The 5292-nt window shown below is 54.8% G+C and overlaps 1 long non-coding RNA gene across 1 annotated transcript in view; it reads left to right on the top strand.

The window, feature by feature from the left end:
- The window catches only part of LOC146597738 (uncharacterized), a 4967-nt gene extending 1264 nt beyond the window's left edge, over window positions 1-3703 (top strand). Inside the window, exon 2 of the long non-coding RNA XR_014895410.1 lies at window positions 3388-3703. This is a non-coding gene — a long non-coding RNA (uncharacterized LOC146597738). The remainder of the gene's footprint in view (window positions 1-3387) is intronic.
- The last annotated feature ends 1589 nt before the right edge of the window (window positions 3704-5292 follow it).

Below are 5292 nucleotides of genomic sequence, written 5' to 3'. Positions count from 1 at the left end.
GGGCGGAGCCTGGCGCCGGCCAATGGGAGCGCGGGGCGCCGGGCGCAGCTCGGGGGCGGAGCCTGCCGGCGCGGGGGCGGCACCCATTGGTTGCGCATAGCCACGCCCACCCCCCCTCGTTGCCACGCCCCCTCTGCCCGCGCCCACGTGGCGGCGGCGCGGGGAGCCGGGACCGGCCCGGGCGTCCCGGTGCGGCGACCCCCGGGCGGGAGGGAGGACGGGCGCCTTCCTCCCGGCTGGCTCGCCGGTTGCCTTTTTGGGGTAGCGCTCGGGGAAAGGCGCCAAAAAAGGAAAACAGCCAGAAAAGCAAAAAGTAAGGCAAAAAGGCAAAAAAAGGGGGGGAGAGAATCAAAAAAAAAGGTCATAAAAGCAAAAAGGAAAAAAGAAAAAAGTGCAAAAGAAAACAAGAAAACAGAAATAAAAAGAAATATATACTTTATGTACATACTGCCCGCAGGAGTCTGGGTTCCCGCACGCCGCCCTTCCCTTGCAGGCGTCGCACGTGTCTCCCAGCCCACCGGCACGTTCCTGCCGCTGGAGCCTGCAGGGGTGTTTCAGAGCTAACGATTGCATCGTGCTGTTAAAAGCAGGGGAAAACTAACAGCCGCGGGGAGGAGGACGCGGGTCTCGGGCCTGTTGCCGGCTGACACAGACAGGAACACTTTCCACGCGGCGCGGTTTGCAGCCAGCGTGTCCCAGCCCTTTGGAAAGTCCTTCACGCTCCCCACCTTCCTTCGGGGGGGAAAAGCGCAAAGGATGGATAACCAAAAACGTACGCTGCATTGCGGGCCCTGCCTTGCTCCTCTTTGCTGGCCCCTCCCTGCAGCACTGCCRTTGGGTTGACCTGCATTTCCCACCCATGTTCCCTCTTAGCAAGAACTACAAGGAATTTCTCTTTGCTCCTTTCCTAGAAAAAAAAAAAAAAACTAACGGTACCGTCGTGTTTCTCCGTCAGCCTCTGGACGGCGTGGCAGGAGYGAGGGGCTAATGCGCGGCGGCCCCGCGTGCCCCCCCGTTTCCCCGCCTCAGCCGACCTGCCCCGACGCTGCTCCGCGTTCTCCGCCCCGCCGTCCCGGCGCGAATTCCCCGCGGGCCGCTATTGCGCGCCGGCCGGACACGCCGTCCCCGCTGCACGCCGTGCCGGAGCGGGGCCGCCTCCAGGGAGCTGCTTGGCCAGGCGCTGACCGCGCTGGGCTCGCACTCCTGCCTTTTTAAAGCAGCCTTTAGCTATTTAGCCTATATAGCTATAGCTATATATTTAGCCTATAGCTATCGACTGCAAACTAGTGGCTTCTTGCCGCGTGTTTACGATCACAAGGACAGGCTGGACTTCGCTTTTCATTTGACACGCTTTGGGGGTTAAAACATCACAGTCTGCACGTTTTTTAACAATGCTAAGGAAAAAAACGTTTATATTTAGCAAAGCATTGATTTTCGCACTAAGGAACTGATGCTTTTTTTGCCCGTGTTTTGCTTTGACGTGGTAGCTGTTTCCTACCGTCGCAGGCTGGTGTCTTTTTACAGTATAAACTCCCTCATTAAGACCTTGATATGTGGCACGTTTGCAGCTATGGGATAGTCTCCATTTCCCAAACAAGCTTAATCTTTTACAAATTTTATTGCACTTCTTAAAATCTGGTTCTCTCTTGAAATGAAAATAATTATTTACTGCAAAATCAATATTTTACCTGTTTCTCTTCAGCATGCCGAAGTCTCCGCTTTACCTTTTTGCTGTAACTTGAGCTCCAGCCTGAGCTCGTGCACCACGGTCCTGCGTCAAGGCTCTGTTTCTGTGCTCGGAGGTGCTCGAGCCGCGGTGCGCAGCTCTCTCTAGAGATAAAATTCCTCCTGCCCGAGCAGGGGACAGGTGCTGGCTTTCTCTCGAGCAGCTTTTAGCTTTTGTCAGCAACTTTTGCAAACCATTTTGCTGAGCGCCAGCAGCACTTGGCTGCCCGACAGATCCCACCTAGATCTGGTACGTTGACCTTTTGCTGATTTTAAGTGAACCGAGGAGGAAAGCGCCTGGTGAGGATCTTTAATTAAAGCGTTATCGTCATTACTCCTTAGCAGAGCAGGGCAGGTATTTAACCGTGAGCTAGAGCTCGGGGTTGCCCCAAAACCTTTCCCGCTTGGCGCCGCGGCTGCAAAGCGCATTCCTGGACTTTCCCTTCTGCAGCCGAGGCRCCAGGCGGCCCCCGGACTCGAGCGGCAAGGGCCGAGCTGGGRGCCGAGCTGCGCCGCTGCACCTCCGATCCGGCGACTCGGGCAGCTTCTCAGAGCACAAATGCTCTTAACGGGACTGTCCTTCCTGCTTGGCCCGAAGAGGGTTTCTGTGGCGATCCACACACGCGCGTGCACACGCATGCACATGCATGCACACACGCACACCCTTCGCCTGAGTTTTTCATTAGTCCCATTTGTCACACACTGCAAAAAGAAAATTACAGGGTAAATACAAAGAGATCTTAAGATAATGAAAGGTTATTGCTGCTCTTTTCTTTTTCTTTCTTTTTTTTGTGCACGAAGAGTACTCATAACTTGAGCTGTCGCAGCAACACTCTGGGGGAAATCTCAATTGCAAATGAATTCCAGATCGCACCAGTGCTCTCCGGTGCTTTGCCAGATGTAACGGGTCATACAGGACAYGGCTTTGTATTTAGCAGCCTTCACACAAGGAGTTTTTGAAGCGCTAAGTGGGGAGGTGCCGTTATATAAAAAACACCGGTGTCTTTCATTAAAATGCACCAGTAAAAGTAAGGTGTCAGCATGTGGGTTAGGGCCCGCTGGAAACATCCGTGCAAACGCCCAGCCCTGGAGGGAGCCCCGTGCGCTGGGCTGCTCGGACGCGGCTCCAGCGTCCGCCCTTCTCCGGACAGGGAAATACGGAGCTATAAAAATACCGGAGCATCGTCTCATCCCGCGGCTGTGGGAAGGCGGCGAGAGCAAAGGCAATCCCAGAGCGTTTCGCATCCACGACTCCTCTGCCTTGCAGGAGAGGCCAGAGCCGGGGCGGCGCGGAGCCAGCGCCGCCCATCGCGGCCGGGGCTCGGGCAGCACGACGCGGAGGGAAACGCGTTGCTCTCGGTCTTAGCTTCTTTCCAAAACTCTCCCTGAYTGCTTAGGAGCCTGCCTGGAAGTAAGCAGGTGTTTTCCAAGTGTGCTGGAAGGAAGCACTGGGATGCTCTCGCTCCAGCACAGCATAAGGATTTCGGCAGAGGGCTCATACACTGCAATGCATTTAAATAGAGCTTAAAAGCTGCAGTTCTGGCGCGAGTGTAAGAATTTACATTGCAATTATTATCTCGCTCCTGATTAGCTGCTGCACTTTCTCCATGAAATCCTTCATTGCAGACAGCACAATATCGAGCTTCGTTATTCTCCTTTCAGGCTCCTCCTGCACCGGCTTTAAGCTGATGATTCATGTATTAATATGTGGTTATTAGACGACTCCTCTACCTCAGCTGCTGCTATCTGTCTTTGGCAATGGAAGAAGGAAATGAATTCTTAAAACCTCAGGAACAAGCAGTACACGCATGGAGATCAATCCTGCCGCCGCTGACGTCAACGGAAAAATTTCCATCGACTTCAACAGGGGCAGAATTAGGCCTCTCTATCAGATATTCACTTGATTTATAACCTTGCGAAAATCTGTAGAGCTGAAGGGGAAAAGTTGTATCTGTTAAAAATAACTCGTGGGAATTAAGCGACTGTCAGTGATATTTCTCGCTCGTAGGAAAGACAAGTATTGGCGCTGGGGGAGGTGAACCCTCATTGCACCTCGCCGATGGGCGTTTTGGGGCTCTGTGGGGCGCCGGGGTCGTGCAGCCAAGCCGTGGGCACGGGGATGGCGATAGAGATGGAGATGCAGGTGAGGATGGGGAAGGGGACAGGACGGGCACGGGGTCGTGGATGGGGATGGGCACGAGGACGGGGACGGAGATGGAGATGGGGATAAGGATGGGGACAGGGACAGGGACGGGGACAGGAGCAGCCCCGCAGCATCACGAGCCCTGCACGACCCCGGCGCGGCGGTGCGGTGCAGGACGAGGGCCCGCGCGGAGCGTCATGTCCGTGTTCGAGCCCATCCGAACTGCCGCGGAGCCCCGGGGACGGCCGCCTCGTCGTGGTGCGTTAGCGTACWGCGTATGGGCTCTAGCTCTCCAGCAGGCTGGAAACCCTTGGAAACGGCGTCAGTGAGCAGCGCCGCACCTACGGACGGGGCTCGCGYGGCCGAGCGCGCCTGAGCAAACGCATCGCCGAGCCTCCCGGGCAGCTGCCTCCCTCACAAAACACTGAGCACAGAAYGTTTTCACGGATAATTCCTCTGAATGAACGTTTGCAGTGAATCACGACTGCCCTTGTTGCATCCCTGCRGCTGCACGTGTGCGGAGGTGGAAACCCCACCGGGACTGGTGCAAACAGCCCCTTCCCACGCGACGCTCCTCTGCTAGTATCTGTTCGCATCTGCACACGTCTGTTCTGCTCCTTTACAGGACGGCCCAACTGCTGGTATTAAAAATCTTATCTCGCAAGAGGTCCTGGGCATATCTGAGCCCTCGAGGAATGGGGGTGATGAAAAACATTGAAGCAGGGCATGTCACAGGTAGGGCTTAAGAAGCCAGAGCGARCATCCAAGAAAATAAGAGATATTTGCATTTCTTCCAAGGGAGGTAACAGCAACTAGCACCTTTTGGAATATGCATGGGGCCAGCACAAATCCCAAGAAACACCCAGAAAGGCCTTGTTTTGCTAATTGGAAGCCACCAAACTAATGAGATGTCATCCAAGCAAAATGTTAGGAGTCACATAATAACTATATCAATGGAATCAACAGCATTTTAACAGCAAAGGTTAATTACATTTATATAGAAATCTGATAGACAAAAAGATGCTCAAACAGTCGGGCAGACTAATTGAAAGCTAACGTTGCTCCTAAATTGAATTTCAAATGAATTTTACATCCATAGTTCATTTTGCTAATTCCATTCCCTGTATCCTGTAATTTGTTGGCAGTGATCGATCACTTAAGTGAATAATATCTATGCACCAGGATCGTTTAGTGACAGGATACGCCAAGTGTGGTCGCGCTGTTAGGAACCGCAGTCCCTTCGAGGTCTCTCTAAAGCCCGGCCGCGGCTTCGGGGCCGCCGGGCTCCGGCGCAGCACGGCGGCGCCCGCCGAGCCGCTCGCTCCGGTAGTTGACTCCCCCCCCGCTTCCCAAACTCCTGCCTCGGAGCCTCCCGCTGCCCCGACGCGACGGAGCGCCGCGGGCCGGGAGCACCCGCCGCCGCC

Source organism: Rhea americana, unplaced genomic scaffold (assembly GCF_003343005.1).
Source record: "Rhea americana isolate MKP2758 unplaced genomic scaffold, rheAme1 scaffold_178, whole genome shotgun sequence".
Lineage (NCBI taxonomy): Eukaryota > Metazoa > Chordata > Aves > Rheiformes > Rheidae > Rhea > Rhea americana.
Note: the sequence above shows the minus strand (reverse complement) of the source record. Positions and strands in the feature narration are given on the sequence as shown.